General features: G+C 37.5%; 1 protein-coding gene across 1 annotated transcript in view; it reads right to left on the reverse strand.

Moving 5' to 3' along the window:
* Positions 1 to 9,104, reverse strand: part of pparaa (peroxisome proliferator-activated receptor alpha a) — a 58,675-nt gene extending 49,571 nt beyond the window's left edge. The window contains exons 1-3 of the mRNA XM_048154866.1: positions 8,763 to 9,104; positions 7,800 to 7,870; positions 4,900 to 6,924 (exon numbers count right to left, since the gene is read on the reverse strand). The gene's annotated coding sequence lies outside the window, so the exon portion shown is untranslated. The remainder of the gene's footprint in view (positions 1 to 4,899; positions 6,925 to 7,799; positions 7,871 to 8,762) is intronic.
* Positions 9,105 to 9,152: the final 48 nt, after the last annotated feature.

Raw genomic sequence — 9,152 nt, forward strand, 5'->3', positions numbered from 1 at the left:
AAACATGTTTGTCCTTTTCAGTCTTTTAAATATTACTTGACAGCCATTTCAAAACTTTTTGTCTTGACTGCTTTGTGCAGAAAACATATATGGCAATGCAATCCATTAGAGAATAATAAACTGAACTGCTTAAAGCTGACATAATGGTCACTTGTGGCAAGGGAAGATCTTGATACAAATGAAGTGCTGGAGGGAGCTTTATAACTGCATAGGCAGGATAACGTCAATCAGGAAATGTCACAATCATCAGGATTAGAGGCAAAAAATAGCTAATTTAAAGTTTCAAAAACTGCTAAAAAAACAACATTTAAAATGAAAAATGACATTACAAAAAAAAACCTAAAAGCAAAGGATGTATGATATGTAAGACAAATGCCGCTATGACAAACAACATTACTCATCTGTCAATAATCATTATAACCAGTGGGAAGGTAGATGATGATGCATGAACAAGTTCTACAGGTCATAAAATGTCAATCAAATAAAAAATCATAATAGTCATAGTCTGATGGTGAGCTGAGGTAAATTATTTTAAAACACCATTAGGGACAAACAGCTCACTTGCTGATGAAACAAATTACACCTGTGCAACTTCTGAGATTTATTACATGCCAAAACACAATGTTTATGTAATAAAAATGTATGCTTGGCTATAATCTCAAAGAATGAAATATCTCAAGGACATTGTTCTGCTCAAGCTGTATGATTTTATTACTACATAAAATATAGTCAGGAATTCTGACTGATAATCATCATGCAAACTAAACACTCCATATTTGGTCTTTGTCAGTGCAAATTCTCGACTCGCTGTAGTCGGGAAGAAGTTTGGATGTTGCAATAGTTGATTTGGAAGCTTTGCCATGATAAGAAATTGATATGAAATTCCAATTCCATCAAACCGCACCTACGGAGAGCAGATGGAGCTGCTCAGAGTGGCAAAGAATGAAATCTTACAATACAGCTGGACGGAGCAAAACAGATCACATGCAATTTTTTAAAGTTACAGTATTTTTAACTTGACACAGTATCTTAAAAACATGGCGCTCATGGTGCAAGATGCTGAAAAAAACAGCGTGATGTGACAAAACAGTCAAAGTCGTCCGCCTGCATGTGTCAACAGATTTTAAATCATTTTTTGCAGACAAATACAGCACGTCTTGTGTGAACAGACTCAAAGTCTACCTTGACAAACTTAATTGCAAAAATGAAGACTAGGTATGTTATAGACTTTCATTTAATTATCAGGAAATAAAACAAACATATTCACATTATATTACAAATATATTAACATATGAAATGTGTGATTTTTTCCCCCCAAACCAGTTCAGCAGAAATCCCGCCCTGGAGCCGATTCTAAACATTTCATTGGCCATGTCAATCACAATAACGATTACCTACACCCAACCCTGATCCCTAATCCTACCCGTCATTGTAACTTCAGCCAATGAAATTGGTTGTAGGGAGGGGATTTCCGCTGAACCGTTTGGGAAAAAAAAAAAAATCATGCATATGAAATATTGATCTTTTTGTGATTAGAATGTAAGGTAAAGCATTGCAATCTTCATTTGGGAGCTTTTCTCAGCAAATATTAATACAAGGCATATTTTTTCAATTAATTCTAATAATGAATTCTTTAATCACATGACAGATCTAACTATATAAATATGCGTACTATATCTGTTTTTGTGTCAGTTTTAATTTTGACAGCAAATTTTGATTTAGTTTTAGTCAGTCTTTAAAATGCCATTTAATTTTAGTCATATTTTAGTCATCTGAATTGTTTTAGTTTAAGTCTAGTTTTAGTCAACTAAATATAAGATTTTAGTCGACTAAATCTCATAAGATTTTAGTTGACTATTTCTACAGTAGATTTAGTCGACTAAAATCTAATGGGTTTAGTTAAATTGTAATGCTTTAATTAATTAATAATTTCTCTAAAATTTCCAAACCCATATACTCTTAAAGAAAACATCTATTAAAGGGTTAGTTCACCCAAAAATGAAAATCCTGTCATTAATTACTCACCCTCATGTCATTTCACACCCGTAAGACCTTCGTTCTTCAACACAAATGAAGATATTTTTGATGAAATCCAAGAGGTATATGACTCGTCGTAGACAGCAATGTAACCACCACTTTCAAGGTCAAGAAAAGTACTAAAGACATTGTTAAAACAGTCAACATGACTGCAGTGGTTCAACCTTAATTTTATGAAGCAATGAGAATACTTTTTGTGCGCAAAAACGAAACAAAAATAACTTTTCATATCTTATGGGTGTGGAACGACATGAGGGTAATTAATGACAGAAATTTCATTTTTGGGTGAACTAACTCTTTAACATGTGAAGAGGAATATTAAAGTTTGAACATGCAATATAAATTTAACTGCTGTGACATATAACATATACCATCTTTATCTTAAAATGAAATAAAACCACATCTTTTTAATGAATGATATATGTATGTATTCTTTATAACAACTTGTTCCTCATTAAAGCTATTATAGAGCAGTGAATGCTTTTCTCTTATTCTAATGTTGTTTGATTAATATCAAGGGCACAGACGGCATTAGGTTTATTATGCTGCTGTCACTTTAAGACCAAATGTATGGATTATGCACTGATGCACATCCGATAGTTTCACAACTGTTTATGTTCTCTTAAAACATGTATTGTATTTACGTGAATACTCTCCAAAACAGACATTTTGACATAATGTTGAGTGTATTTGTCGATTCAGACCTGAAAGAGAGCTCAATTCAGTACTTGTGCGCTGTGGTAGCTTTTGAGGGTTTTTTTTTTTTTTTGAGGTAGCAGTTTTCAGTGTATGTGCACAGAAAACTGTACCAAATAGAGTTCTGTTTCGCATCACGCTTTTTCAGATCTATCCATATGTCTGCTCTTCTCTTTCTCCGAGACTTTTACATTTTTGAACGTTTTATGGGGCATGCATCAAGTGTATTGCAAATAATGTCCCGCCGGGTAGATCAGCACGTTACAATTCAAATGTGTGCATCATCCACCATGCAGGTTCTGACTGGATCTCTTCCCAAATTCTCCCTCCCTAACATGTTTCATCTCATTTTTTATTCCTTGACGAAAATGTCAATAGATTTTCGTCATAGTTTTTGTCATTCAAAAAAACTGTTTTTTATTTAGTTGTCATCTCATTTTCGTCTGTGAAAATTTTTTTTTGACGAAAATTATGACGAAAATTATTCGTCAATGAAATCAACACTGGTTTGTGTCTTCATTTTGATTTGTTATAAGAATACAGCTACTTAAGAAAAATAAATAAAATGGACACAAAGTATTAATTTGATTATTTGAGAACAAAGAGACTGGAAAGAAACATGAGACAGCACATTTATGTACGAAATTGGTTGGATGTGTCAATTATACAGATTAGTGGTCATTATGCAAATAAACACATTTCTGAAAAGGTATTTCTAAGAGTATTCCACCGTATGGATATTCTGTTTCTCACTATTTATCCTTTTAGAGGGCAGCTCAAAGAAAACTCTGCACAGACGAGAAATGCAAAAACTGGGATGAAACCAGCCATGACAGTGTCACGCTGGTCATGTTTATGCCACACGTGTTACTTCTGCACAAAAAAAATTAAAATAAAAATCCTTTTGCTTTTTTTCAAGCTTGTGTGAGCGTGATGCTCTTTGCTAGACATCAGGAACATTTCTGCAAAAATTGACATTAAGTACTAACAGAGGGAGCATCAGAACACGCAAGAAAACATCTGGATGACACCTGTAAACGGCACATGACCTGAGAATACATCCACACTGCAGGAGATAAGGAAATGGGTATAATGTGTGAAAGAGACCGTTAGATGATTGAGTGATAAAGACGGTGCATCTTCATAAACCAGCTGTTTGAAGTGTCAGTCTCCTCTTTCTTTTTCTCTGCTGCACAATACATGCACTGAGGATATCGAAATATGCAACCTAATACATTTTACTGCTTATCTTTACAAAGTTTGGGAGCACTGACTCTTGAGTAAATACTGGGATGTTTTGCAAAAGTAAAATCCTAAAGACAGAATGTTTTAGATCATGTCATGCTAATTTCACGCACTTCGAAATCCAAGTAACAACCAACATGTCAACCTACACAGATTTAGAGAAAGACAGTCACAAAGAAGCCAAAAACCAACCCTGCAGATCAGACAACAACTTCACCACTAAGATAAATCATGTTTGATCAGTGCGGTTATGAGCACAGGCACACTGAAACGATCATTTTCAGACAATCAGGATACTGCAAACCTTTCATCCCAAATCTGCCTCTAATTTCAGTCAAGCTGATGCAATGGAAGACTAACAGGTCGATCCTCATCATTTTTCTGCTCTGCCCACCATAGAAATAAGCTCTTAAAGACGTGCCCTAGATTTGAACAACCCCACTGTCTGATGAAGGATTTGATCTGCGTATGATGTTCTGAACATGTAATCGACTATCAGGACATTAAGGATTATGCAGCACGTATCATGTACATTCTAATTTGGAAAAGACATGTCTAGAATACCTGATATCTTCTTACTTCGCTAAACGACCAACATGAAACGTTCACAGAAGATGAATAGAGAGGCCTCCCACACAGAATTCACATTTCAAAGAGACCACACGAACACTGCAAGCCTGCAGACTGGCTGCAATATGCACTTAAGATTGTAAAATATTCATACAGTAGTTTAAATATTTCCAAAATATTCTCAATGGAACAATACAGTTTTACTGTTTTATTTCTTATCTGCTAAATGAAATAAAAATGATTCATGTTAGACCAGAACTAATTTAGTTCTTTACAAAACTAGCTTGTTGTGAAAATGGCACTCCAAAATGTATGTTGATGATCACTTCAGTTTGGCTAATTGTTTCTCACCTGCGTAGTCAAGCATGTCTGTCAGAGTCGTCCAAAGTCCCCAAGCCTGTGAACAACAAATCACAGCCCATGAACATTTACTTAAACTCAACGAAAAAGCACAAGCACTTTAATTCATTTCAATAACTGTCCATAAGCTCATCTGTGCTGTGAATATTCCTCCAAAACCACCGCGAACAGCACAGCATTTTTTCGGGTCACGACCTGGCTCAGTTGAGCCTGGAATGTAAGTCCGAACCAGAGGAAGCAGGACAGAACCCTGCAGAGGATTGTTTCATTTGCTCACAGGATTCATTAAGTCATTTTTGACTCGGGATCTCGGCTCCTGCTCACTGTAAGCCCAAAAAATAGATGTTTTCTTGGCAGGAGCTAAAAAAAAAAAAAAACTTAAGTTCAGCCAAAATAGACAATACAGCAGTATAAGGAGCTAAAACACATGCCAGATTGCAGAAGGGCGAATCAGAGCTGAGGCCCTGGCTTTCTCCCCCTCTCTAGAACGATCCACAGTGGAAAGAAAAGCCTTCTCCCTGTCCTCAAATGAACTCAAACATGAGCTTCCTGTTAGACCCTGGGAGGAAACACCCAGCACAGCAACCTCACACTAACAGAGGAAGGCCTTCACTGTCGAATTCTTCTCTGCCTGCGAAATTAGGTCAAGCACTTAAGAGCTCCTCGCTCATATCCACAAGTTCTCTAAATCGAATGCGCACACACGCTGACACACATAAATCACACACACGACCTCAGTTCCCTCATGCACTCACAGAGGACAAGCACGCACAGAATGCGTCATCTGATGTCTCCCTGCATGACAGGTAAAACACAACCTCGTGACTACAGAATGTGTGTCAGTCTGACTGTCCTCTGCTGCACCCTGAATCTTAGCAGCTTAGGCACATCCCCCCGTGCCCTGTAATGTTCCCGACTCCTGTCGGACATGCCGCGCTCTAACAGCTCTTCCTCACATCTGTGCAATCTTTTAGTGCCAGCTTCAGACGGGCTACAGGCTAAAAGCTCGGGACACGCCCCTGACCTCAGCTGACACTACAGGCCACTCAAATCATCTCAGAGAGCCGCACAAAAGCGAGGATTGATTGTGTGAATGCGCCAGGTTAGCTGAGGCGCCTCCTCTCTCTGTGGTGATTGCATTTTAAATTTCAAATGATGTATACGTTTTTCGTGGGGTTAGCCGAGGTAAACCGAATTGGATGCGGGCCAGCGAGGAGACAGATGAATTTATGACTTTGCTGGCGCAAAGGCGCGTAGGATTGTTCCCCTCTTTGTAATCTCGAAGGGCTCGGTTGGCTTTCCTCAATTATCTGCCGATTTTCAAAGTGTTTTAGCAAAAGACGCCGGTAACGAGCCATCAGCGTCATTATCAAATCGTTTCGAAAGGCCAAGCGTAATGCTTAGATTACAGTACCGAGTCCCGGTCATGTTGACACATTACATGCTTGGCCTTTCTTTCTCTGCTGAAATACAGCAAGGGAAAAACGGGAGAGAGCACAGAAAAACTTGAGGCCGAGCACGAAAGCAGAGGAGGGATGAAGAAAAAAGTCTGAGAGAAAAAGAATATGACAATAACATATGCCAAATTTCTGTCATCTGTTGCAGAGAGTTTGGGGAGACATTCCTGTGGGATTGACAGTTTGGCGTGGCTGTAGCACCAGGGGCCAGTCATGGAAAGACACTTACAGCATGCACACACACTTTACCAAGTCAGCCAGACCTACTGAATGCGATCTGGCCTCGGTCGTGCGCTCTCAGCGTCAGCCTGGCCCGATCCTTCCCGCCTCGGGTTACGAAGCTCTGTGTTCAACGGTGGTTTGGTTATTTCCCCGACAGGAGATGTAAATGAAAAGATATTTTTGGCAAGATAAATCGAGTGCTGAGTGACAACATTAAGACAAGTGGAAACAGATTGCACAAATGACTGATGACCTTTTTTTTTGTTTTTTTTCCAGTTGTTTTGAAGTGCTGACATCATCAGCATTCTGAATGTCTCCTCTGTCAGAAGGTATACGACTAGAAAAATGATTGTGGAAAAAAAGAAAAATACACAGGCCCTTCAAAATAATGCACGGCATTGTTTACAGTGAGTGTTGGGTCACATTAAGAGGCAAACATATGTAAAACATCTGACTGAGGATTCATGTAAAACCTCAAAAGATACCTAAAACATCCCCATACTTAAAAAAATCTCTTCCGTTTATTTTAGGGGGGTATTTCTGTTCAAAATGCAACCAAGCAATGGTAAGGACAACTAAAGCTACACATGCAAAATTAACTCCAAACAGACTGACAATGAATTCAAAACACACAAATAACCATGGAGAAATAAATTTGGCGGTGATAAAATTGTGCTTCCAAAATATGTTTAAATTTATGTTCCTTTTGAGTAAAAATATAGAAAAGAGTTTCTTGCTTATTTCAGTTAAAAACAAAAACAAAAAACAAAGCAAATTATTCACATAAGCAGGCCGTCATAACCTGACTTGGAAATTGCAGAGTCAGCATTACAAATCTCAAAGGACGTTGGTTAACATGTTATAGCATGTGTGTGCAACACACAGAGGTGTTTGACCAGTCACCAACCAGAAGTAATGCACAGACACATAATGAGATGCACAAATCCATGCACTTTCAAATCTATTAATAATACATTACAAAACACATACACACAGTATAGCAATATTCGCACCTAAAACTGTAGTTTATATTATTCGGTATGCTTCATTAATCTAACATCTGTCAGATGTACTTGTACAACAGAAGTACAGATAATTGTAATTTCCCTTTTAGCATATAACAGCAGATTATTATCACATTCAATTATTTATACTGAGTTGCTCACCCTGGGGAAAAATGAAAAAACTGTATATTTAAAGATAAAATCTTACCAGATAAAAGGTGGACGTACATTCCATCCCTGGGCTGAGTCCGAAAAAGATTTTCGCCATTTCAAGCACCACTGCAACACAGACACACAAACACACACACAGTCTAACATTTCAGAATAAGCTCTATTCTCACTGAATGTAAAAAAAAAAATGTTTTCAACAATAGCAATATGCTTTGAGGGAAATAAAACCATGTCAAATAAGTGGCATAATGTATTTAAATAACTGCATTAAGATCAACAAAAAGGGGCATACTGTCTGAGGACATTGTTTGTGCATGATACAAGTCAAGGAAGTAAACTAATTATATTACCATGGATTTTCAATACAAGTGGCACATAAAATATTCTATTTTAATAATAATTATATGAGTTGAGTTTAATTAATTAATTTCACTAAGTTGCATGACACATTGTAGACAGCCTCAGTACAGTTTGAGACAGATGGGATGAAATAGTCTGTAAAAAACACATTCGTTCAGCAGAAATCTTTTAGTAAGCAACCCCATTTATGAAGTACACATACTAACGTTAGATTTATTTCTCTTTTAAATAAGACCAGATCCGTCTCTTGATGCCTCCAGTAACAGAGAAGAATCTATACAAGCCCAAAAGAGAGCAGCACGATCGATTATTTGAAAAGCGTGAACAAAAACGTCTGACCATGAGAAACTGACCTCTTTTTATCTGTCGAATGTGTGTATTAGCCTAACGTTACTCTATTATTCTATTCGACATGCACTAATAAAATGAACTATTTCTCGTTTAATGTGTGTGCTCGACAGACATTTTACATTTGATGGCAGGAAAATAAGCTGTGAAAACTAGGCTACAGTTCAATAATGCCCCATATGCCGGCTTCGCATCATTGGCGCATATAATTTCAAGCGTAACAGCAAAATAAAAGCAAGAAAGAAAAAAATTCAACCGACGGGACGTTACAATATGATAACGGCAAACTTACGTTATTTACGTCCGCGTTTCATCCGCTTCTTAGCTGGTTCATTCGTACTCCTTTTATTGTTGTTAGAAACGGCAAAACAAACAAACAAAAGAAACTTGACGGGAGTCGGTTAATAAACGACGACTGTTATGATTCAAGTTCAGGTTGAAATTTCCTGTCGCGCGGACACTTTAGCTAGGTTAACGTACGACCGTTAATACAGTCGGTCCGCGAGCAAACTATCACAACCTTCCCATCTACACAAAAACATGACGACACACTGCGTCTTTTAAGGGTAGTTTGGTTTTTTTAAATGATCAAGGAGATCTGTTCATTCTCCCAACAGCCGTAAAACCGGACCAACAGCCTCACACTACCGTGAACTAGATCACACAAGTTCAACTAAGGTGA

This window comes from Megalobrama amblycephala, linkage group LG14 (assembly GCF_018812025.1).
Source record: "Megalobrama amblycephala isolate DHTTF-2021 linkage group LG14, ASM1881202v1, whole genome shotgun sequence".
NCBI classification, from domain to species: Eukaryota; Metazoa; Chordata; class Actinopteri; order Cypriniformes; family Xenocyprididae; genus Megalobrama; species Megalobrama amblycephala.